Source organism: Falco punctatus (genome assembly GCF_963210335.1).
Source record: "Falco punctatus genome assembly, chromosome: 8".
NCBI classification, from domain to species: domain Eukaryota; kingdom Metazoa; phylum Chordata; class Aves; order Falconiformes; family Falconidae; genus Falco; species Falco punctatus.
The window spans coordinates 49,561,708-49,589,007 of NC_137588.1; the positions used below are offsets into that span (position 1 = coordinate 49,561,708).

Below are 27,300 nucleotides of genomic sequence, written 5' to 3' on the forward strand. Positions count from 1 at the left end.
TATATTGAAGTGGAAGAGAAAACTACTCCCCTATCATTTTATGGGCTCATGTTTTTGTGAATGTTTGCATTTGTATGTTCTCATGCAAAACTAGTGCAACAGCCATAGTGCACTCTCTCAAAAACCACAGATAATAGTAAAAACATTTTCTCTGTGTCAAAATGCTGCACAAGTTAGAATAAACACCTAGACAAGAAAACATGCCTTAAGAGAAAGTTCTGTGTTCCAGACTATACACTCTTGCCAACTCCTGAGCGTCCCTAGGCACAAAGCCAAAACCAAACGCACCAAGGACCTGCACGTATGCACATTGAGACCTGAAATCTATGTAAATATGAACTAAGATGAAAAGTTCTTTTCTTTAAATGCCTAATTCTTCAGTGATGGTGAAAGTAAGTATCTACACAGACAGCAGAACTAGGCAAACAGCATGCACTGGTAGACATTTTAAATGAAATTTGATTTTTTTTAATATATTCTCTAAGTGTATTAAGCTGCATATCACTCGTTATAATTTGGTTCAGAAAACTCATTAAATGTTGCAAGTGTGAAGTATGTAACATTCCTCCCTAGAGAAAGTATTTTTATATACTATGATGCATTTAATATTTATGTTTGCTACTTTATTTCAACTAGTGTAAAGTCAACATCTCATTTCCCCCTCAGAATCTGATTCACACACAGTATTTCCTATAACATTGGCAAGGTAAGTGTAGCAAGTAAAATGAACTTTATTTTCAAGCTCCAAAATGTTGTCTCTAGTGACACACTTACATTTCAACATCAAGTATTCTGCCTTTCTAAATACTCAACTTTGTTGTTGCTGAAAAAGGTGCTTCCCATTTTTGTAGTGTGCAGCACAATGCTGGAGCACACCATTCCCATAGCTTACTTCACTGTGGAGAGCTACGATTTAAAGAGAGTTTAGAAGAGTCACTAGGCAATCTATACTCGCAAAAAGCTTTGGAAAAATAAGTTATTTACATTTAATAGGACTTTCTATATTTTACTGTTTTTACATGTCTTTACACTTCAGCCCAACACTACTATGTAACAAGTGCTTCAGAACAGAATTTGCGTAGTTTCCACTTACGTACATTCATCTGTACCTCTTTAAACTTACATCTCCTACGATCTAGTTTACATGTAGCACTGTACAGAGCCATTCAAAACCACAACAGAACCAACACTCCTAACTGCATTAGTTCAGGAAAAGCGACCTTCCTAAACTTTCTCATTTTCTCCCCTAAAAACAGTAATTTAAAAAACAAAGATTTTCACATTCAGAGTTAACGGAACACATGTGAAACTTCCCAGGAGGCATTTAGATTCTCAGGTAGCTAAACACAGAAGTACAGACATGGAGACAGGCTCCATTTGCTCTCGTACATATGCACACTGATGTAAACAGATGACTTGCAATGTTACAGTGCTACACTAAAATTCGGCAGACCCGGACTCGTACCCACACTGAAAAGCTTCCCTGGGTCTCTCAGACTGTGGTTCAGAATAACGTACACCAGCTGATATCACCATGCCCACAAAAGCCTTACATGAGCAGGGATATGCGAGAGATGCACTTTTTGTTCCTACCACTTCCACTGCTTCCCCCAAAGAGCACATCACCATCAAGCTGGATGCCGTCCCTGCTCACCTCGCCCACGCTGCGGGCACAGCTAGGGCACCAGTACAGCACTGGGCTGCAACTCTGCTGCCTCTCCACACGCTTCACATGGCACCTTCCACAAGGACTTTATATACAAGTTAATTCCATACTCTTAAAGTGTTTCATGGATATGTTCATTAATGATTTTTATAGTCTCATATACTCCCTCTGAGTGATTTCCTTGCCTGGGTGGGCTGAAAAAAAACCCCAACAGATAAATCTGGAGAACTGAGACCAACTGAAAGCTTTAAATACTCCTACTAAAGACAAAGGCAGTTGCAGTGTGCCTCAAACTAGTATGACAATCCTTTGAGAGCAGCTACTCCTGTATTTTATACAGTTTTAACACACATTTGTAGTTCTGAAGGGTTACAGTTAGGGCTTTGATATATTGATGTGCACACTGAGCCAAAGAAGCCCATTAAGAGCAAACCAGAATGAAGACTCTTAATAGCCAAAAAGGGTGATACCTTGTTTTTAATTTCCCCATACTACTTGACTGGCATTATAGTTAAAACAAAACAAAACCACCAACACAACAACAAAAAACAACAAACCAACCCATAAAAAAAACAAAACAAAGATAAAAATAACCAAACACACAAAAAATATCCCTAAACCCCAAAGTGAAACCCCCTACCTCAATGCAAATTTGCTTACCATTCATCAGACAACAAAACATACCTTCTACAAAACCTGTTCTTGAATTAAAGGAAAAAACATGACGTAAGATCAGTTTTTCCCTTAACTATTACCCCAGAACACATCTGAATACTGCCACTGGTGTAAGCCAGTATATGCATCACGCATCCATTTGCAACCTGCTCAGCTAAACATAAGTCTATAATTCAACGTTGTGAAGCTTTTTGCTAAAAATCTTATAATTACATCCCTATTTGGATGACTACTAGGTTATTAATGTTCAGCAATAAACCTGAAAGTAGTCTATTTATTACTGTTTGGCACTGAACGTCAATCAATTCAACCAAAAAGAATCTATTCAAAAAATAATAAAAAATGAATATCTAAGCTTAGTGCGCTTCCTGCTTATCCGAAAGGTCTATCTGATAATATTGAGTTAGTCAGCAAGGTGGATTTAAAACAATGTATTTGAACTTCAACAGCATTATGAGATCCCAACGCAGACCAATAATTGTGAGACAAAATTCAGCTAACAGAGAATGCCCAACAGTATCTTTTAAATCCATATCTGGATTAGGTGAGATTCAATTGCAGAAAACATTCTACACGTCGCTGCAGCTGCTCCGCTAAGCGACTGTGAGCAAGGATAAGAAGAAGGGGCTCTGCAAGGGTACAGAACCAAGCAGGACACAAATTTGGTCCAGTCTGTGGTTGGAACAGTCTGATGCAGCTAGAGTCATTCCATACTCCGTCTCCTACACAAGCTAAATGTACACTGTACGGGAGCTATTTTGTGCAGTAAGAAGTTAGGAGGATGAGTCACTCTCAGTTGGTATTGAAGGCTCCGGGATGTGACACCTCAGGTCAGAAAGTATGGACCCGTTCTGCATGTGTTTAGTATCAGCAACGCTATCTTTTCTATTGTAGCGCTGTAAATACAATATAAAACTATTCTTCCTGATAAAGATTTTGTGAAATTATAAGTATAGTTAAAAAGAAAAAAAAAGCCTGGAAAAATCTTGCCATTTCCATTAAATACTAACCTTCTGAAAATGAGAGTCAGGACTAAACCATCTCTTATCTTAATCAGTTTAGTAGAAATTAATTTCATTTGTATTCTAAGGTTGTATTTCCTGTTACGGATCCAGGGCGGGGGAGGGCAGACTTTTTAGAACTATCCATTTATATAAAAGAATATTAGTACTTAAAGGATCAGTCCAATAATTTTTTGGTCTCATCTTTAAGCATGAACTTCAGTGGTGCTGCTTCTACACGCACCTTTTGCCAAAAACATTAAGGATTGAGTGATTAAATTCACAGTGAACTGCAAACAAACACAAACCAGCTTCTCAAACATCGGTGTATTGACTTGAGGGGTACAGTGGCTTGAGCCTTGTCTCCATCTAATTTGACCTTCAGTTTAGTTCGACCTCTCAGACAAGAAAGTCTAGACATTGACCTTGACTGAACTGAACAAGCATTTTCCCTTTTCTACGTTGCTCTAAATAATTTTAAGCACAAGACCACTAAGACAACTTGCACCATTACTTGAACAGTAATAGTGTTCACAAGACATTTTCTTTGACTGCAGAAACAAAACCAAAAGTATTTGGTAGAAAAATGCCAAAGCAATGACCATAATTTATCACAAGATGATATATATATACATATTGCTGCTCTTCTCAGAAATAAAAATGTTCTTAAAAAAGGCAAAGAAATTTAACTATTAGCCCTTCAAATCAATGCTTCTACCACTGTTAATCTCTGTCACTTAATAAAAAAAAAAAAAAGTGCCTCCTCAGTTTCTCATGCTGCACTTTGACTTCTAGAATGAAATATTAAAAAGGAAAATACAGTTCAACTTAATTGGTGAAAAAAATCACAAGTGATGCTCATGTGTTAATTTTCCCCAAGCTACATAAACAGCTGAAATCTAATGACACAGAAACACGACTATTTTACTTTCGTTATCCACATGAAAAATAAGCATCTAGAGAATTAAAAGATTATAATTTTCATACAAGCATTCTTAGTAGGAAATGTTTTAAAATAAGCAGAATAGCAATTCAAACATTATCTGGATCAAAACTTTGTTATTTTCTTTAAATACGCTGAACATGTATTAACATTTGGAAAAAAAATACTTCTATGACTTCTTATATGTTGCCAGGACATTCAGAAACCACAGCTAAAAAAGTTTTCCTCTCAAAATGTATTAAAGCTTAGACCTCGCAGCCGGTTTTTGGAATACCACACCAGTGTAATATATATGAATAGGGGGTTTTTATTAGTCAGTGACTAGAAACCTCAGCATAAGGGCCAAGCTAAATTAATTGTCAACCTGGTTACTGATTTGCCAGTGCATGGGAAAACAATGCCCAAATATATTGTTTATATCTATTTTTAACCTTGACAACACAAGAAATGCCACCTATCTTTAGGTCATCAGCCCCTTGTAAAAATTCACTTTACCTAGCACTTACATAAGCCCCTTAGAAAAATACCTGTCGTTGTTCTGTAAGGTGAAGATCCACCAGTTTCTCGAATCGGATTGATTTGAATTATAATACAAATGTCTTGAAGAAAGAATCTTCTCTCTCTAAATTCTTCTTAAGTTTGAAGAAAAACTTTGAGACCCTACAGCCACGGTTAACTATTAAACTTGCATAAAGTAAACGCACTAACAGGTGATATTACTTTTTCATTAACTCTGCACTTAATACAGACTAAGTTCTTAAACACAATGGATCTTAAACAGAATTCCATGCTCTATGAGGATATTAGATAACTACACTTAGTTATTGACACTTTGCGTCCCATATTGGTTCGGTCAAGCTTCCTTTTCTGAAATTGCTACAACACTGCTACCTCTAGGCTTCACTTCTTCAGAACATATGCATTTTGAATTTCTTTGCTCTTACATAACCTTTTAACTATACAACTGAATATTATAAACAAAATGCCCTTTAATTCTGTGTTCCTGCATTTCAGTTCTGTTATAATACCTGTTTTCTCCATGTAATACAAGGTTTGGTAAATTTAAACAAGTACAAGCCAAACATTATATATGTATAAATATTTATGTACACAGATACACACAGAGACAATACTTGCCATTACATTTTGAGCCTGTTAAAAGGACGGAACAGTTAGACACATAAGGAAAAAAAAAAAAAAAACAAACCAGGAAAAGCACATATTAAGACATCAATGATATTAAATCATCTGAAATTGCTAGAGGTAAAGGTTTACGCCAGCATTTACAAGCATCCTAACAAGAAGTGTTGAAAAAGGAGTCTGGTTCAGAGATAAAGAGTTAAGAGCTCAATCCGCATCCATTAAGCCACCTGATTTAAATTTCAGTTTGGGTGTAGGCAAGAAGCTGAGCAGTATCTTGTCAAACTGCCACTCCACGTAAGGTCTAACAGGGACTTGGTCTGGCGTTCGCCTGCGCCGGTACATTGTCTGAGCAGTGCACGCAGTCCGTGCCAGCAGCCCCTTCCTCCACAGCTAGGAACGGATCAAGTGCAATTTCCAAACAGCTCAATCGCAGGGCTATACGTGAAACACCAAACCTATGTTTATTATCTTTGCAAACAACGTAATATTGTTGTCCCTTACTGCTCCCTGCAAATTTGCAACAATGATGCAAAGCGGCATTTTTTTTTTTTTTTAATTCCCTTTCGGAATACAAATGCCTGCCTTATTTCTGCCTGCTCCTAACCAAGACGCACTGTGGACAATAGTTTCTGAATCAGCGATCCCTTTCCACACTGTTGAAAAAAAATGAAAAAAATAAATAAAAAATAAAAACAACGGTACCTCAATCCCTCAGGAAGGGGAAAAAGAAAAGGGGGAACAACAACAGCAACAAAAAACAGTTTAAAGAGCAAAGGCAACACTGAAACACCACGAAAATAAAAGAAATACCAGCAATGCAGGATGACAATTAGCGGGCAGCGCCGCAGCAGCAGCACTTCTGGCAGAGGCACGGCGGACCCTCTCCCTGCAACTCCTGCAACTCCTGACCCCCGCGAGCGCCGCGCGAGCAGCCGCGGGAGCCCCCGCGCACCGCCGCCCGCGCGCCAGAAGTTGTCAACTCCGCTATGGCAATGACCGCGCGGGGGGGGGGGCGGCGGGGAAGGCAGCGACCGAGGCGGACACGCTGCAGCTGCGGGCGCCGCTGCCGAGCAGCACGGAGCCCGCGCGTGCAGGCGAGTAAGGAGCGAAGCGCATTTACCAGCAGCGGCGGCAGGTTGAGCAGCCCGAGCGCCTCGCGCCGTCTCCGGGCGGTAACTTGGCGGCGGCGCGGATTCCTCCACTGCCGAGGGACACCCCTTCCTTCCTCCCTGCCCGGCCCGGCCCCTGCCTTCGCGCCGCTCGCCTCTCCCTTCCCTTCCCTTCCCCGCCCGGCCCGGCCCTCCCCCGGAGCGCGGCGCAGCGCGGCGGAGCGCAGCGGGGGCGCCGCCGCCTCAGCTCCCTCCCCCCGCCCCTCCCTCCCTCCCGCGGCCGGCGGGCGCGGCGCGAGAGGCGGCGGCGGAGGCAGCGCGGCCCCGGCAGCAGCGCCCGCGCCAGCCGCGCTCTGGCTGCAGCCCCGGCGGCCCCCGGCTGCACGCGCCGCGGCCGGGCCCGCCAGCCAATCCCCGCGCTCGGCACCCGGCCGCGCGCGTGCAGGGCCCCCGCGCGCTGGATGGGGCCGGGCGGCGGCGCGGAGAGGGGCGGCCGCGGGGCGGCGGGGCGGCGCGGGGGACGGCGACGGGGCGCGGGCGGCAGACCCCGGTGTCACGCCGCGGGGGTGCCCCGGCCTCCCTGGCCGCTACTGCGCATAGCGAGCGGCCCCGCGCCGCCCCGTCCCTCGGCGGAACGCCCGCGCTGCCTCGGCCGAGCGCTGCCGCAGAGGTGCGAGCGAGGGGGGGCCGCCGGGCTCCCTCCGGGGCAGCCGGGCTCACGGCGCTGCCAGCGGGGCGGGCGAAGCCGGCGTCACGGCGCCCGTCCCGTCGCCCCGGCCGGGGGACAAGGATCGGGGGGGGACGGACGGACGGACAGCGGAGGGGGGGCGCGGGCCCAGCCGCAGCCGTGGAGGCGGCGGCGCGGAGGGAACAGCGGGTGCGGCTGCCCCCCCTCCTCTGTGCCCCGCACCCCCGGGCGCCGCTGGGCCTGCGGGCCGCCGCTGCGGCAGGCCGGGCCCGGGGGGCGGCCGGCGGCGCGGGGAAAGGCAGCCGCGGGCGGCCGAGCTCGTCACGGGGCGGCGGTGGGAAACCCCCAGCAAACTGTTAGAAAATCGCTTCTATCTTCAGTTACAAGTTAGAGGCGCTTGCGGAGGGTGATGGGCACTTGGGAGGGCAGGCGGCGGCCCCCAGCCTCCCCTGGTCAGTGAACGGGCACGGGTGAGCCGCAGGCATCACGTTCTGTGTCGTGTTACTTCCAAATACTCTGCAGAATACTTGGCTTTTCTGTAAAGTGTAATTAAATGTCGACTGTTATTTAACCTTAAATTGCCTCTCCCACTTTGCCAGACATCCGTGCAGGTACCAATGGCAGCAAGGAAGGGAGCACTACGGCAAAGTAGATTGGGAAAGGAGAGAAGGGCGAACTGCTAGGCATACCTATAAAACTTTCTACAGATTCTTGGCGAGGCCGGGAGGAAAGCAGCGCCTTACAATTAACCAGGATATAGAGAAACAGCGGCAAAAATGGGCCTTGGACATGGGTAGTGCACAGCAGCAGGTCTAACAGTGCTGCTAAAACATAACAATCTCCATGTCAGTATTCCATAAAATAGAAAATCTGTGTGGAAAAATGAAGTAAACTGGAACACTTTGAATTACCTGTAACTGGGCAAAGCGTACTGCAAATGTCTGATTAGAGAGAAACTACAGCAGAGTTAATTTTCCAACTGCAACTGTAGTTTTGTAACTGTCAACAAAGAGCAGGAGTTTTAAGGGGCAATCCAGAAATCAGCAGGGAAGTATCTCTCAGCTTTTCAAGGTTAATTGAGAAGAGGGGAGAGCTGGGCATGCTAGTAGAGCTTGGTAAATTACATGCAATGCTGTAGCTTGAGGACTGCATCTATTCACAGGGGTGAAGAAGATCCACATGGCCACAACTTCTCCCTGGCCTCATCTTTTTCTGTGACATTTCACAGATTTCAAGATGTGTCCTTGTTTCAAATGCTGTGGTATAAATTCTAATGTAATATGCACGGTGATGTCTTGATTCTGCAGAGAGAATTCTGTACAGAGATACTGTGATAGTAATTTTACTGGAAATAATCTCTCTGCTTGAAAATAAACTAGATTGCAAAAATGAATGTTAGAGATGTATTAAAAAGATTGTTGCAGTTAAGTAATGAGTTGTCCCTATCAGAAAGAAAGACTGGGAATTAACAGTCAGATGGGAAACAAATCGTGTCAAACTACATTTTGATGCAACCTAAGTTTCAATGAAAAATGTAATGGAATGTCTGTAATAGCAGTCCATAAAGCACATGACTTGATGCTTGTGATGATTAAACAGAAATTAGCAAAAACCAAAATACATTTAGCCCATACAATCTATAAAGATATCTGTAAATCTTCATCTCGCTGGGATATTTCTAGTAGCGATATACAGAATATTACAAAGCTACTTAGTATACCAGTGATTTGAGAGAGAACAAACAAATGCCTGATTAAATGCCACACGCCAAAGATTTGCTGATTGTCAGTTATGATGGATACGGGTTAATGGCATAGACCAATCTAGATGCCTTGCTAAGGTGGCCTCATTTGTTCAACAGAACTGTTGAAATCAAGGTCAGGTATCTAGTGAAAAAGAACGTGGGTTGCATTTCAGGTTGGGAGACTGTTTTCTGGAAGGCAGTTTGCAGTAAACAGCATTTGTTTGTCTTGGTGAATAACTGAATATACGCTCCCACTGTTACGGGGTAGTAAAGATGACAGCTGTGAGTGGATGGGTAGCAGACAGAGTATCAAAGCAAAATTAAACAGAAGCTACATGTCTAGGCATTATTAGTAAGACCAGCGTGGGAATACTGGCTGTGTGTCCACACTTAGGATTAAAGGTAACTATATGAAAATTAGAATATCTGAGAGACAAATAATGTATGTTTTCGAAGGACAGCCTTGTCTTCTCCCTAAAGGGAGAGTCCTAATAGAAGACAGGAAACCATGCTCTCTCTTCCTTTTGTTCTCTATTTAAATTGATCTTGGATTCTTTTAGATGTGGTGATACAGCTTCGATGGAAGAGAGGTTTCTTCCCATCCCTTTAATCTGGTGGTGAGGGTATTCTCCCGGGAATGGGAGACATGAGACTGAATATGCACGAGGCTGTGGATAACAAACTGAATAGCTCATTTCTTAGGTTAGAACTCTTTAACTACTGGATTAGTAAGTAAGTGGTGACCACAGGCTACTCCTGCTCTAGCACATTTTAAATCTTTTAGCTCTGTTTAGTTCATTGGAGGAAAGAATGTAAGCATCTACCTTCAAGAACAAGTTCCAAGCAGTGAATCGCAGGTGAATGTAAGCGTATTTCTTCAGATTTTAGTAAAGTGCCTGTGGAATGGGGTTGCAGACGTATCACCGTCCTGTTTCCCGTTGGCTGTATTAGTTACTGCTCCATGCCTGAGATGCTTTAAAGGTAGGCCTGTGATACACAGCCTAGAACCCACATGCTTTATTAGCTTCAGTGCCCAATATCTTTGGAGTCTCTCTCAGAATCACCTTGTCACTTACAGAACCTGCTGACACGAGAACATCTTGCCCACTTTCAGAAGGGCCGTGGTTCCCTTTCTCAATTTTCTTTGAAAAATTGACCTTCAGTGTGATTTGAAAGGAAAGGAAGAAAGAGACAACAAAACAGATTTGTAGTTTTCTGGAGGTAAATGCTGGATGCTTGTCCTTTTGCCTTTTAAGCACGTGTTTTAATTTGCTATCCTGGAACTGCTGATTTTTCAATGTGTCCCTATATATCATTATTCCTCTATTAGTATGTAGCTGCTCCACCACACACATTGCTATAGTTTGATCAAAAGAGGCATAATTAAAGACAGTTTCGGGAAGGTGATGCTATGTAAATGCACTGTACAATGAAGGTGAAATTTTAATACTGCAGCTAATTAATGACTTGAACATTTTACCTATGGAATGTGAATTCTGTGTTGCTTGGAGTCTTTAAATAGAACTGTAAATCTTTCTGAAAGATATGTTGCATCTCTAAGTTGTGGGATTGGTGGGGTGGTTACTTGGGTGAAGTTCACGGGCTGGCATTACAGAAGAGGTCACACCAGCTGATAGGCATAATTGTGTTTGGTTTTGCAAGCTACTGACTGCTATTGAGTGTAATTGCAAGCTATTACAATGTTAATTCTCTTAGCCATTTTAATGACTCTGACACCACAGAGGATGAACAGTTTCACTTGTCTTCCTGCAGTAATTACTGAGAGGTTGTAGCCATTACATTGAAGAGAAAGTATGCGCTTTACATAGTTGTCTGTATGTAAAAATGCCATTGCATTTTTGTTCTGGGAGAAAATACTACAAGGTGAATGTGATAAAAAACATTGGAGGTCAGGGAGCATCCTGGTTAGTAACAATGAGGTCACTGACGAAGTGAACTAAGGATAAAATCAGCATTTATTTCTGATATCAGAAGTATCTTTTTGAGGTACATCATGGATACATACTTTCCACAAAAGCAAATGAGACTAAGTTTAGGTAAATGACAACACAGACAGTTCCAGAACGTAGACACTAGTCTAGGTGAAAGGTCAGTTAATTTGTTTTAGCCACAAGAAGTGGTAGAATAATGTATCTGGTGCAATACACAGAGAAGGAGAAGAGAAAAAGAAACCAGCAGCCCGTAAAGGACACAGTAGCTATTTTGCATAATACTGAAATTAATTCAGTCAGTACAAGATTTAACGTCTGACTCAAAAGCAACATTAAGTTAGCAGTCTGCTTCAGCAGTAACTATGTAGAAGGATGCAGACAAATCATGTGTCGGAAAGTGCATGTAAGAAAGCAAAGAATGATTGGGGAAAGAATTACAAGAACAAGAAAAAAGAAAAAGTACAAAATGTACCATATATAAAACAGGGTATGCAATTTGTGACAGTTTGCCACCTAAGTGATATACTTTTGTCCCTACATAAATGCCATTGCAAACTTCACTAACAGCATTTGTTCCTTTTAAATAAGACCACTCTGGAATTAGACCGGGAAAAAGCTGAATTTGGTACCTAAAAATACTGTGATAAATCAGTGAATCTTTTAACTTTCATAGGCTCACTTGCATTAGAAGATATAATAGAACAATACTTTTTTTTTTTTTTCATTTCCTTAGTATGCGAGAATTACCAAGACAATAAGAAATAATAAATAATAATAAACTAACATAAAACTCTAAGGATTGTAATTTTTTTTCCAACAGCATAAATTTTGTGTTATTGCATAGTTTTTTTTAAACAAAATAATGAAATCATAGAGGTATGTAACTGACGGTTATTTTAAGCTATTAAACAGTTTTCTTTTTGATTTGCTTAACCTTAATTTAGCTCCATCTTACATGATAAATTTTTATACTCTGTGCCTTATTCTACCCTCTTTTCTTTTAATGCAAAATATTTTACTTGAAAAGAAATTCCATACAAGCACACAAAAGTATTCACTTGCTTTATTTATCTTCTGAGAAAATCCAACAAGTCCATTCAGGATCAGGGCCCCATTTTTGCTACTGACTAAACAAGATGACACAATCCTTTCTCTGTGAAGGTCATGGTTTAAGTGCCTGATTTCCTGAATATTGTATGAAAGAAGGATGATGAACTTCCCTGTTATCAGCTACTTTGTGTGACGAAAGGTGCAAGATAAAGAGGACGTTTTCATGCCTGATCTCCTTTCATTATCTGTTGTGTTAAACTGCAGTAAGCACTCCATGAGAAACCCAATATTTAATGCATTTGCTATAACCACACTGGGCAATAGATTTATAAAGTGATATGGTATACACAGTTTATTTGCTGTAAATATGTATAATGCAAAGAAACATGTTCATTTATCACTCCTACCAGTAAGAACTCCTGCAGTGCAAGAAGAGATGAAGGCGGCCATAGAAGAAAGGGAAGTTAAAGCAGGAATTCTATTTACAGGGATGTATAAACTGCAATGGCTGGTTTAAGATTACAAAAATAATGTATTACAGCAATCACTAACGAAACACCTAGGTTCCAAAACATGTTCTTCTGAACTGTAGGTAAAAAGGAAGGAAGATGTCAAACATAATAGTTGTATTGTTTACTATGGCTAGATGTTTTATGAAGTTGAAATTTGAAGTGCTGGAAAAGGTAAGAGAAAGCAAGTAACCCAAGGAACAATGGGAACAGATACTCAACCAGATTTGTTTAACAGATGTTTTCTTTTCTGTTGTTTTCTTACTTTATTTTTCTTATTTTAAAACATGAAGTCCTATTTGCTACATAAGATCTGCCAAATCAGTGAAGTACAACTTCCTTCTAGCTTTAATATCACTTCATTGTTACTTTTCTGTATTTTCAGACAATAGTTTAGTTTGCCGTGCTCATTAAAGACATCATTTCTTTGTACCCAAGGGAACTTGTAAATTGTAATTGCTGGTTAACATACTACTACACCAGGACTTACTAAGCAAGTTACTATGTTATTTCCATTCTCTTCCAAAGCCATATGGGTAGGTATACATCAGCTATTTGAAATAATTGTCTCAGTATTCTCACATTATTCAGTGTAAAATACGAGAATGGCAGAACTTTCACACTGATACGTGTTTGTAGAATTGAAAATTGTGAAACTGTATGTATATGTTCGCTGCATTCTCCTGTCCTATTAGTGTTAGGAAGGTGTTGGGGTTTCTTTGTACTTTTTATGTCATAAGCTACTACCAGGCTAATTTCTGATCTCAGTAAAAAAAAGTGCAAGCTGAGACTGTCGGATCCTCAGTGCCAGTCTATAAGTGGGATAGAAAGGTACCTCAGAAACCAAACTTAAATTTCTTCTACTTTCCTTAGGAATGTGAAGCTTAGCTTACTAATACCAAGATTACTTTTTTTTTTTAATTACCATTATTGAAATAGTAAACAGGAATAAACCCTCTGAAATATAAATGTATTAAATATAAAAACATGTAAAAAATGAAAATAAATATATAAAATCAAATACATTTTTTATAGTGCTAATAAGATTCTGCAAATGGAATTCACTCATCATTGAGTTCATCATACACAATTTATCATAAGAATGCTGCAGTCTCTCAGGTCTGATGACTTGCTTCACTTTCAGAAGAGTAAAAACTGACTTTCCCAGCGTTCCAAATAAAAATGACCCTAAATTTAATTAAGAATATATGCCTGTTATGTAAGAAGACACAATTTGTACTAATTCATTAATGCATTTGTATTCAAACTTCAACGCATTTCTAACAACGGGCCATAAAAAACTTGGTGTCTGTCCATGACACCAATTGTTACTACTGGCATAATTAAGTTTGCCTCTTGCAATTAATCACCCTCACCGCCAACAAATAGTATATTTATCTTCATTATCTTCCTACACAAAAGTCTCTCCTTTATGCTCTACAGCAGAAGCCAATGCCATGTTCGGCCTCAGACTGGACGGAGATTCAGCCGTGACATAAACGGAGGCGTGAGCTGCCCGTCACACCCATCACTCCGACTGCGAGCTCAAGGAGCAAACCCTGGTCACCAAACGCTGGTTTGTCATTTCATGGATCTGCAGAGCTGGCAGAAAACCAGCCTACAGGAACATACGAAGGAAATCAGAGCACACCCATTTGGGCAAGGAACTCTGCATTTAAGAGTGCTCAGCCATAGGAAACCTGAGTATTGTTAAGACTATGATTTTGTATTTTCAACTTCCTCTTATATTTTAATTGAAGACAAACAGAATTACAGACAGCACAAATTATTTTTCTCAAACGAGAAACAAAAGACGGGATGCCAGACTAATTTATTTGCTTTTGTTTGGATCTCTTTTTCCATGATTATTTTAACAAATGAGTTTACTAGCAGAAATGTTTGGTAAAATAATGAAGCAAATATTGTTAAATATTGTGATTATTCATAGCAGAACCTGTAAGTTATGTTTCTCCAATTGGAAAAGAGAAATGTATTGTATGACCTACATACCCATTCAAAAAAAAGCTTGAATATTCAAAAAGCTCTGCTTATGAATGAATTACAGACAAAAAATTATGCATAGATATTATTCAGCAAACAGTTTGAACATATACATCAGAAAAACTAGTTTGTTTGGAAAACTTGCAAACACAAAATCGAGCAAAGAAATTATTCATTATGAATTATTTGCACAGCATCTGTCTTACTTTCTCATGTTAATTGCCTCTGCTAAACCACATTTTCTCCCCCTCAGTATGTAAATTTAAATGATTTTTGCATATTCTCTGAATACCCAGTAAATGCAAGTTTCATTACCTTACCACTTACATCTTTCTTGTCAGCCTAATTATACTAGGGTTTATATAATTTTAAAATTTGACCTAACAGCTTCCTGTAGATTGCAACCTCTTCCTCTGGATATAGAGTATTGCCTAGTATTAAAAAGAAAAAAAAATTAAAACCATGCACATTAAAAGCATTTGTGAAAGACCTTGTAAGGTATGAGTTACTTCCCACTGTATTTATATGTACTGAAAGAACTAGGGCTTGTTCTTAATCACAATACTTTAAATGTAATTATTATAAATCTAGGACATGGCCCACAATCGATTTGAATTAGCACAGACAATTTTACTGACTTTTGAGAGCCTAGACCAGCCCTTCCCCTACAGTAACTAGGCAATGTATCACTATCCTCCTATGCATCCTGGGGGAGGTACCACCCTACTGGTAAAGAATCCTTCTTTCTACAGAAGTAAGCTTATGCATCAGGCAGTTTGATTTCCTCTAAAAATACATCTTTTTCCCACTGAATTTTCTGACTTTTTAATGCTTTGACCACTGACCCACGTGGCCTCTCCAAGAAAAAACGCGAGAAGAGAATTTGCACATTATATCATGCCTTTTCTTTGCAATAACTTCAATGCCACCAATAGAAATAAAAGTGTCTTCTCAAAACGGTGCTGGTCTTTGAAATGAAATGCAAGCTTAATCCTCCAGGCCGGTTAGCAGAAATGCCCCCCCGGCCAAATCTGTCCCACTGGGTCACTGAGAATGTCACCTAAGTAAAGCCTCAGGATCAGTTCAATATTATCAGCATATATCCTTCGTTAAAAAGACAGATCTGCAGAAAGCACTTTTTATAGTGCTATACTTAGAAGGCAAGCACTTTGAGTAGTACAAAGACACAGGGTTGGTTTTGTTTTGTTTTTTTTTTTTTTTTTTTCTAAAGGCATAAAACCTCCTGTTTAGGATTCCATCTTCAGTGTACCACAAAATACATAACCCTTGAAAAGTTTTGGTTGGGTTTTTTTGTATTTTATACTGAGGTTATGAAACAATGTGTTAACATGTGTAGCACAACTGGGTAAAAGCATATTTATTCATTTATTTCTGCTGTGGGCAGAAACCTGGCTGAACACTTGCAGTAAGTGTTTTGCAATAGCCATTAGTGCATTGCCAAGGCACAGGAGGTAGGCATTACTGCCTGCGTATCTCTACAGAAAACTCACATTTTCTAGCATCTTAATGTCTTACATCAGGGAAAAGGGATCATGGTATAATTTGATGATATACTAGTCTTTGCATCAATACAAAATTTCCTTGACTTATGCTCTACAGGTGTTTGCAGGTCACAACAGAATTTCTGTCTTCAGCAGTTGCCCAGTGCATCATGGAAGTCTCAGTACTGGGTTTTGCTCCTGATCCACCTGCCCCCTGGTTCTGTGATGCACCAGGCCTGTGCTGTCAGATGACTTCTGAAATGAATGGCACCAGCAAAATTTTGGGCATTATCTTCTTTGGCAGCTCATTTTTTCCACGATGTTTTGCAGTATACCTTTAGGCTTCAAAACACATCTGTGGGTTTTCCTCTCTGCAGGGTGAGTTGTCCTGTATGCTTTAGCAGCGCAGCGAGCCGAGCCGATTCAAATGAGCCTTGAAATGTTAAATACAACTTGTAAAATCAAAGGTTCTCATATCAAATAATTTTCTTCCTGTGGATCCTAGGGAGATTAAGAACTCTTGTGGGGACTAAAATGTCCACTGCTCACATCAAGTATCCCAGCATTGGCTATATCCCTTCTGTTCATTGAAGGAGTGGCTGGAAAATACAGCTGCGGCGCTTCTGCCTTTATTTGTAAACCAGGTGGAAGGGACATAGTATTGGGTCCATGCGGCAATGAGTGAATGCTAAATGTCGAGTAATTGTGTGACAGTGGGACAGAAGCCTTCATGTGAAACCTTGAGGTGATGTTTTCTTTGCAGCTGGTGTAGAATTTAAATTTGGGGTCAGACAGTAAGCTAAGTGCAGTATGGCTGTACTTCAGTTTTTCTTCCAGTCTGGTTATCTCAAAGCCCAGAGAAAGAAGCTGTCTCTTTTTTTTTTGTTGTTGTTGTTGTTTTTTTTAATTTTTCTTTTTTTTTTTTTTTCTGGGTTTGCTTTCATATCTCGCAGCAGTGTCTGTTTATAGCTTGCTTGCCTTTCTTTAATTCTGAGCTGAATTAAGATGAAGTACGGTCTGAATCATCCAAAGTACCAGCCCCCAAAGCGCTCCTTGTATTTTCTGAACTGAATAGGAACTGTCAGGAAATTACCTGCTTCTTTCCAACCCTTTGCTTTACAGATGCCGAAGAGATACTTGGAAAGAGTCCTCTTTAAATTTTACATCGTGGATCTGGTCTATTAATTGGTACAGCCCTTGCATGCTTGCCATCGTGTGCACAACCACAGCAGTGCTGAGAGGCTGAAGTGGATCTACAGTCCCCATTCAGGCACATTCTTACTGATGCACGTTTTTGTACTATAAGTAACTATAATTCTAATGTAATAAAGCAGGAATACAACTTCTGTCTCCGGGCTTCATGAAAGTCTTATAAAAAACAAATGTTTTGAAAGATAATTAGTAAGTAACTCAGTGTGAAAAATAGGGAGGTTGTGTTTTCCAGGACCAGCATTCTAATTGTAAACGCAGTCACACATGGAATCAAATGTTTCTGAAGATGCTATTTGAATAACTCTGAGAATGACAACTGAGTATAAGTGGGCATTACTCAATATTGCCAACGATTAGAAGAATTATACTAGGATATGTAAAATAACCTCACATTTATTTTAGGGTCCTTGTTTAAGGAGAAAATGTGGAGTCTCAGTCCCACTGTGGAACAACAGCTAACTGCATAATGACAACCACAGTATACAGAAATGAGTAGGGAGTATTTTAATGGAGGGCATATTGCCATTTTCCTTGCATTAAAAGTCAAAGGCAATTAAAACATAATTTAATTAGAGAATATCTTATCAGCTGTAAAAAGTAAAATTGATTGATATGCAGTGTAGGGATAACTTGGCTCCTGCTACTTGTAAAGTGATGGTGAAGCCGACAAATTAGTCACTTGGTTTTTTTTAGTTGATAATTTCATGTATTTTTATATTTTCTTTCACCACTGAAGGCATTTTAATTAGCTAATGTCTGATTGCTCATTGTTTGGAAATGGAAAACGATATAAATGTATTGTGATCTGAGAGTGGCTGGCACTCAGATTAAGCATCCAGCATGACTGTATTCTGCTCTCTCATTACTAAAAACATTTATCTGGTAATAGAATTTTTCTTATGATTCAGTCTGTCTGTATTCCTGTCCAATAAGATTTTTAATCTCCTGCTAAAACATCACATGCAGCTGGAAACAGGTCAGTGTAGCTCACAGCAGCTACAAATCAGTGAGCAATCTCCTCATTTGGAAGAATCCATATCGCTTACCCAAGGGCTGAATCTGGCCATGCAAGGAATAACCAATCAGAAGTGATGGACGCTGACAAAACAGCAAACCTATTTCTATTTTTAAAAATCCACAAAAAAAGGAGTAGCTAAAAAAATGTTTAACAGTCACTCTTACAGTCATTAAACCAGAAATGTGTACTCAGTCGTTACTTTGGTAAAAATTTAAAAGGTAGCTTGAGTCCTTAATAAATATTAACAAAATATCTAGGTATATATTCTTTCTGTTCTTTTTATTCTTTCTAAGTGAAAGAGTTGATGACGTGGTTTCATCAGTTTTTTGGCTCTGCCTTTAGTCTCATACTAATATTTCCCCTCTAATGAGAGAGAATTAGCAGACTAATGTCTACATGGATTACAAATGAACGCATTACTTCCCTCAGAATAAGCCCTTCTACAAGGAAATCCTAGGGCACTCTCAAAGGACTGGTAAATAAATAAATAAATAAATAATTGAAATTAAATTGGTCTGCAACACTTGACTACAAACCAGATGCCAGTGCTTTAGTGGTAGGACACCTGAATTTTGTTTATACTCCCTCTCTGCACAGAACTTTTACAGCACACGTATAGATTGACTGCATAAAGAAAGAGAGAAAAATCTTTTGCCTGACTAAAATAATGTCTTCAAGGATTATTTTTTTATAGGTTTCTAGTCCTCTTTTGCAGATAAAAATCCATTCTTCTTGGGTCTATCAAAACCTTTTCTGACTGCGTCAGCTACGGTTTCCCTGTCAGGAAAATCTGTATAGAGGCAGTTGTATGAAGCCTAGTTTTCTATACAGGCTAACTTTTTCAAAGTCGAGAACCATAACAATTGGATATGATTTATAAGATAATTTCTGTTTTGGCCAAAGAAAAGAGATCAGTGTACATGTACACCTTTTTATATTAGAACCAATTCAAGAGGACAGTTTTTCATATTAAATAGTTATGAATAACAATGGTCTCATTTAAAACTAGAAAATATACAGAATTCTGTTTAAATATTGGAACAGTCTGAGGGGTGAAAAATAATTTGAAAAAGTAACTCAGTATTTCTCTGACTTCACTGTGATACATTTAAAAAAAGCTAAGGAATATCAATTGGTTGAATTTCTCAGATTGTTGGACACCACTGCCTTCAGGGATACCAGATTGTATATATATATTTATATGCTCTTCAGTTATATAGTAGAAGAGAATAAATGTTAAACCCTGCATCCTGGATGGGGCGTATCACATCAAGAAAGAAATCTGTATGGAAACGGCATCACTGTGTGGTAAGATGATAATACATAACAAGTAGTATTAATACATTGAGATATGGTCCAGACATTCTTTTTCTTTCTTTTTTTTTTTTTTTTCTTTTTTTTTTTTTTAATAGAATCGTTTGTTTGTACATGGCAAAGACTGGGGAGGGAGGAGGAGGAGAGGGGGAGGAGGAGGAGAGGGAACAGGCAGGACTAACACTACTCTGTAATTCATAACAATGCAAGTGTTTCCGTGTGAAGTGGTGCTTAGGAGTTGGTTGAAAAAAATTAGTTTGTTTGAAAAGTCAAAAAAAAAGGTGTAAAAAATCAGCAGCATGCTACTAGACACTCATAAGTACACAGAAAAGCATATTACCTACTAACTAGTCTGACTAGTTGAAGATGCCCCTGCTCATTGCAGGAGGGTTGGAATGGATGACATTCAAAGGTCCCTTCCAACCCCAACTATTCGATGATTCTGTGATGCTATGAAGTAATACCAGAGAGCAATTTATAAGTTTGTGAACAAAACCACTGACAAAGCCTCTAGCTACATCCAAAGGAGATGTTTCATGAAAAACAGTGCAGTTACTAGGCCAAAAGCTTAAAGAGATAAACCAGCAATTTGTTATTTCACCAATTAAAAGTAATCGTCAAGTGGTAGTTACACAGCCTACTAAAATATCTCTCATTTTTGCTGCTCATTATAAAATCTCTGTACTTCAGATACTTTGTACTGTGAATTTATTAAAAATACCTGAAAGCACTAGGTTTGCCAAAAAGGTATGATCACCTTTAAATAAGTAACACAATAAAATCTTAGAAGCAATGGTAGGCATGAGAAGTGTTCAGGAACCATTCGTTCCCCTCCAATTAATTTTACAAGATTCTTAAAACTTGTATGCTAACCCGTGAAGATAAAGCTCTCCACAGCTTGTGTGTGAAGTTACCGTTGTTTTCCATATTGCTGTTGAAAATATCATCTGACTGTTGAAGCAAGGCATAAAAAATTTAGCAAAAGTAATTCAAGGACTTGATGTGGTCCTTTCAGTGTCTCTCATACAAGCGGGCGCGGGTACGATCAGAGTGGATTCAGAAACAGCCTCCACACCGGCAGTCACACCATCAGGCTTGAACTTCAGTATCTATAGGAACATAAGCTATACTTTGAGGAAGAGAATCAGGCTCCTAATGTAAATGATTCAGCTGTATTTTTAAGTTTTCATCCCCTTTACAGGGCGTCCTCTTAAAGCACTAAGATATCCTGCAAGATAAAGCCTCCTCTCTTCACTTACAAGGAGACCTACAGGAGGAGTATCTGCTCTTTGCTGATTATTTTTTTGTTGTTGTGAGGGATTTTTTAAATTCCTTTGGGTTTTGTTTTTTTTTTTGGGGGGGGGTGGTGGTTGGTTTTTTGTTTGTTTGTTTGTTTTGTGTCGTTGGGTTTTTTGGGTTTTTTTTACAAGGAAGGTAAGGAATACCTTAAGGAACATGTTACAGGAATCAAATTTACAGAAATGCTTTAAAGTAGTTTTATATATTAATGATCCAAAATAATTTGTGTTTAGCCTAAAAATTCCCTTGAACAAACCAAAGAATAATCCTTGCTGTAAAGTGAAGCTATGTCTTGCAATAGCTATTAAAAAAATAATTGCCTACAAAGAGACAATAGATTCTGGGAACACAAATCCCAAACAGCCTAGAGTTGATGGATGGTTTAAATACAATCCCGTTCTTTCGGCATGCCCCTTTACATCTGGGAGGCTGAAGAATGCTGGCAATGTCCACCTTGGGAGCAACAGCCGCACTGTTCAAATAGATGTTTTTCCCAAACCTCACTTTCCTGTTTAAAAATCTTTCTCTAATCATCCGCGCTACAGTGCCAGCAGGAACACGTCAGACGTTGTTATGAATTATATAGGATAAGAAGAGATTGAAAGGAACAATCTGGATGGTGGTAGAATGCCTTTTAAGCATATATTTCTTTCAAAAATGGCAGAAACATTGAGTTTTTATTAACGTAACCAGTTTCTTAAAAAACTGTTAAAACTTCCTATCAAAAAACCCCAATAAATAAGAAAATAGGGCAGGCAGTACTGTATTTTTGATGCATATTTCACTCAAAAGAATCCCAAAGCCCAACACAAACACTACTGATCATGCAAAACCATAGACTCTAGGATAATCGCTGCCGTTTAAAGGAACTTAGCACCACCTTCCCAGCGACAGGTTTCTAATATACTATAAGAAATCCTCAAAAGTTCTTTTAGGTGATGGTAGACCTGACAAAAATGGTAATGGATTTTTGGCTAAGAAACTCAATATAAAGGCAAATACAGAAGAGACGTTTTAGTCAAACACAAGTTATTGGACTCAGTGCAGAGTAAATGGATGAAATTACACGATATGCTATAGAGAAGGTCAGGTTACACAATCTAATGATCCCCTTTGGCCTTAAGGCCTGTGATTCTGTGAAACCCTACTCCTGCTGGAAGTCTGTAATTAATGTACTACTATTGATTTATTTATAAGAGACCATACACAGTAATAATACCTGTGCATGATTATTCATGGTAGTCGTCCATGAATGATGTCAGTAAAAATGTCTTTAAGTAGAATTATGACTTGCACATTTTTAATTTCATGGTGAGATCAAGGCCTAAGGAGGAGAACAGGCTTCTTATTTTCTTAAAGGGAAAGCATAAAATGCATTTTTTGTTTACTGTTTCCCACATCATTATCAGAGCAGCTTCGCTGTACCAGCAGAGAGAGCTGGAACAGAAAAGTCCCAGGTGCTGTCACTGCAACGTCCAAAAAAATGTTTTTTCCAGAGACTTGCACCAAGTACTGGCACTCTTCTATGTGTTAATGTTTGCATCATTGCTCTCACTAGAGATGGTTTGGTGGGATCACTGGGAATTTTAATAAGAAAAAGTCCATTAATGTGTTGACTCATAGCAATTTACAGATGATCTCCATGCAAATCAAACACAAAGAAATCAAGCAGTGTAATACCGTGTAACCACAATTCAGAGCTCACACTTTCCTGATTCTGACTCCTGAATCTGTAAAATGTACATTTGTTTTGTATTTCATACAATGATGCAGCTTTTTGTTTTCAAGCATCATTAAGAAAATAAGAATAGTAGTAAATTACTATATAAATACCACACAGCACTAACCATAAAGTATTATAGCCCAATAGAGCTTAGTGTTCTATGTTTCTGCATTTCATTTTATATGTACATATATAAAACTGGTGCCTAAAGAACACCATCAGAAACTTGTAAAATCAAACCTTAATTTTGGATAAGAACAAAATGTAATTAAAAATCTATCAGAATATATAGAAGGGAAAGTCTTGCATTTAGACAATGTATATCATACTGCTTTTACAAATGTTTTGGGTGTTGAGTTTTAACAGCTTTTCCTTATTATCAAATTTTTTAAAATTTTCAAAATAAAATCCTGAAAGATACCTGAAGCTGTTCACCAGTACACAATTGTAATCCGTATAACATTTCCTACTTCTTACTGTAATTAATCCCAGTATAATGGTATCTGGGGGAAAAAAACCCCTTCAGACATACCAGAAAACATATTATCCACTTACCAAATAAAATAAGGAAAACTGCTTATGCTTTCTAAATATTTTTTATCTCCTGTAACAAAATTCCACATTCAATGGTATTAATATAATTATTTGAGCTGTAAATACTATTTTAGCAGACAATCTGTCTTATACCTTTTTTTCCCTCCTATTTGCAAACACCCCATAAAGTGGATTTGGTTAAAGCATTTGCTATACATACATTAGTGCTCCTGTGTAAGTTTATGGTTTGTTATTCTTAAAACAGCATTTGCTTTGCTTAAGTCCTTGCCTATTTGCTATTCACTATTTAAAGCAAATTGGAGTCATATGATAGTGTCAAAGCTGGCTGACATGATAAGTAAAACTATATAAATGGCCACTAAAGCCTGAACTGCAAATAACTGTCTGACATAAATGCACAGTTAGCGTGTGAATATAGGTGACATTTGTGTCAAATTACACAGAAAGACTCACACACACACACACAGAGTGAAATAAAAGAAAACCTAGGAATTTTAAAATGTTTACCACTATGTTACCCCAACAAAAGGTACTATTTTAAAACTAATTATTGTCTGTTGGTGTATCCTGAGTAATGCCATATGCCAGTAAAACCAATTCACTTTTTAACTACCCTAACATTTAGTAAATGGACTAAACAGCATTTCCTAAATGACGGGGCAATAGCTTGTCATCCTGTTTAGCTGCCGTTTCTAAAGGATTGCTCAGATATTTTATTCATACGTCAAGTATTGCAATTGGTAACCATTTGACTAGATAAAATCCTATTAAAAAAAAATACAGGTCAAGCATTTACGTATTTAGTTTCATAATTTGATACCTCTTTATAATTATAATGGCGATGAAAGTAGGCAAGGTAAGGCCTGTTTCTGAAATAGTATTTTCACTTAGACCAGCAAACATTTGAAGAAGTTGACAAGCACGTGAGCATTCAAGTCTTTTTCAGATCCTGAACCACCAAAAGCTAACGATGCTAGTTTGCCTAATGAAAGGTATTGTCCCATCTTCCACACCAGGACGGTCTATAGCTCACTGAGTATCTTTGACACATAGTTCCAAAGGAATTTATGAGCGGATCTTCCTTAAAACCATTTCAGAAATACAGACCTGGGTACAGATGTGGGATAAATCTCTAGTCATGTCAGAGACTGTGTAAAGCGAACACTGACCGACACAACCTGTAACCGTAATGAGAAGGAAACGACATGATCACTTTGCGATAGAGGGGCTGCAGTGAGGAAGATTCTAGAAAGCAGTGCCTGTAAATGCGAAGTTTCTTAGAGCTTCCTGCATTCCTGTTATCAAAAGCAAGACTGCTGAAATGATCTGAGCCAGAATACAGGCACACACTAAAGTGTGTGCAAGTGCTTCTTGAAAGGGGCTTTATTTTTTTTCAAGGATACATTATGCTGGTGAAATAACATAGACCTGTGTATCCTGTCACTTTTTCACCTGAGAAAATCATAACAACAGGATAATTCTGGTGAAATTTATTACAGGATAATTTATTTTCTCTTCTGAAATCTTATCAGATATTTCTGCTTCTCAGAGATAATTTGTCCAGGTAAATGAAAGGACAGGAGATAGTGCTGAACAGCGCACTAACTGTAGGAGTAAAGGAAAATGAAGTGTTTAAATCATTAAATCAGATACAGTGTGCAGAGCCTATCCCACACTCTCATGTACATGAGGATTGTTCACGGAGACCCAGAAAACGCCCCCGAGCTCTGCCCTTGCAGTCTCTCTGCTGTAGGTTTCTAAAGGGTCTAGCAAGAATCTCGGTCTTGGTTTGGATTTCTACTTTCTTCCACCACTTTCAGCTGTGGCTGTATACTTGATAGTCCGAACATCTGAAAGCGCAGGAGAGTAACTAGGGGGAAGGGCATAAATGAGAAGAATGCCCGATACCCCAAGGTGTTCACCGATGGACTGCTGGCATACACTGACGCTTGGTGGTTTATATATGCTATTTCTTGTTGCAGTCTAGTGCCAGGAGGATTTTCATTCCAAATCTTTCTGGGAATGTTATTCCAGAGGAGGTAGACACTTCATATCAAATAATCTATGATGTTAAATAAAGCACCAAAAATCTTAATCAAAGTTTGGAGTATCAACAAGAAGCAAAGAAGTAGCTAATAGAAGATTAGCTGCTGAACAAAAGTTTTCTATGATTAATTATATTATAGCACAGTAATTTAGTTTCTCTCGATGTGCAACTTCAAATATCTATACTAATTAGTTGCTAACCTACAACATAATAAATGAGATAATGAAATAAAGATGTTTTAAATAGCCCTTTCTATTACATGTACGTTTTGCAGCATGTTAACAGACAAGATGAATTCTCATTTTTTTTAAAGTATATATTAGCATATCATTATGTACATGAATGCCAAATAGTAACTTTCTTACAAGAATAATGTTCAACTACTAAATCCAGCGGCGTCTGGGATTAAAGCAAAATATTGTATATTAGATGAAGGCTGGCATGGGTTAAGCTTATAGCAAACACAGAGACATCACACCTTTCTCCATCACATTTTCACCTGCTCATGTGGTGCAGGCTTCTGCTTTGATGGGAAATTCCTTTGGGTCTTCTTGGTGTAAAGCTGTTGGTGCTTGCAGCAAAATTTGCAGAGCAAGTGGTGAATAGAGAATGTTTTCATTTGGTTGTTAAGCCAGAGAAATATCTACAGCATTTTTCACAGTTCATGAAAGGGACCATCACTTTTCTGTTAGCTTTGCTCAACTTGGGAACAAGTTATACAGGCTTTTTTCTTTTATGAATTTGTTTGGATTTTTTTTTTCTGGATTTGTTTTAGAAAACTGCAGTTCTTAGACTCCAAATTTATCCAAAATAAATTTGCAGTATTCCCCATGTAAGCTGAAGAAACTCTAAAGGAGGGTTGCACAGACCGAGGCAGTATTATTTATTTTCCTGAAAGCAGTGATGACAGTCACAGCACGAGCAGCGTAGCTTGTTTTATGTATCAACCTCGCATGTTTTCCTGTCAGCTTTGCAGTTTGTCATCCACAGCTTAGCCTCCAAATGGCACGAACTTTGAGGACAGCGTGCTGAAATGAAAGACTTGCTGCCTCCTATAGAGAAGAAACAAGGCCACCAAGGAATAGCAGAGTATCTGTTTATTCCCCTTTATGTGGCCTAAATTGTGGAAAAATATTCCATTATTAGTAGAAACATAATACAATTCCCTTAATGGTGGTATAATTTGTTGTTGCTATTTGGAGTGAATCTGTGAGGAATCTAGCTAGTGTAACAGATGAAATCATAAAAGAAAATGCTAAATGCAAAATCTGATATACAAAAGCAAAGAATGAGTTGGAGCAGCTGCAATAGCTTATTATAAATACTTGTCAGAATTGTTCAGCTACAGCAGTGTTTGCCAGCTGGAGTGCAGTTGTTCTGAAAGTGAGGTGAGATATCCCTCCTCTCTATGTGGAGAAACAACTCCGCTAAGTGAGCACAAATGCACAAAATGGTATGGTGGTTTATTACAGGGATGATTCTCAGAGAGAGAAACACGTTAAACCACTTTATGGCAGCGTTGCCAGAGAAGTGACTAGCTGGTCTGGAGCACACTGATAAAGTTTAGTCTTCTATCACTGCAATCTTTTTATAAACATTATCAGTTGTTTGGGTATTTTTTTCCCCCATACGGGTTTCGGTTACAGATGTGTGGCCAGTATACTATCTGGATATAACCTGCGGAATTTTCTCCTAGTTCTTCCAGGAGACTGAATTGCTGGGAATTGTCCATGTCCTGAGCAGCGACATTTATGCCAAGAAGCTTCCCATTGCATCACATTTACAATTTCCCTGGTCAGGTTATCATGGAGAACATCAGTTTGCAAAGTGATAAAAATCAGTATCCTGTGAACTAAAAAAGGAGATCCAAACATCCACCAATATTTGAAATAAGTACAAGAGGGTGTTTTCGTTAATTAAAACTGGCATACACTGTGTTTATTAGTCTGAAGGCATACAGCATGTTGGTCATCATGTTATAATCAGTTTGAATATTCTATAAACACAGCATGAGACTAAGTTCACATGGACTTGCTGTTATACTGGTCAAACAGCACTAATCAAACTGTTTTATTTGAGCTTTGATCTAAAGCCCATGACAGTCTGGCAATTCCATTCAGTGGGCATGGAGTTCAACCCTTGATGAAAC

General features: G+C 39.1%; 1 protein-coding gene across 16 annotated transcripts in view; it reads right to left on the reverse strand.

The window, feature by feature from the left end:
* TENM2 (teneurin transmembrane protein 2) overlaps positions 1-27,300 on the reverse strand; it is a 1,028,597-nt gene that overhangs the window by 699,365 nt on the left and 301,932 nt on the right. The window contains exon 1 of one of the 16 annotated variants that reach the window (XM_080399936.1): positions 6,549-7,587. The exons of 14 other annotated variants lie outside the window; for them this stretch is intronic. The gene's annotated coding sequence lies outside the window, so the exon portion shown is untranslated. Of the gene's footprint in view, positions 1-6,238; positions 7,588-27,300 lie in introns of those variants that run through there. One more of the 16 variants, XM_080399950.1, reaches the window with a different exon arrangement.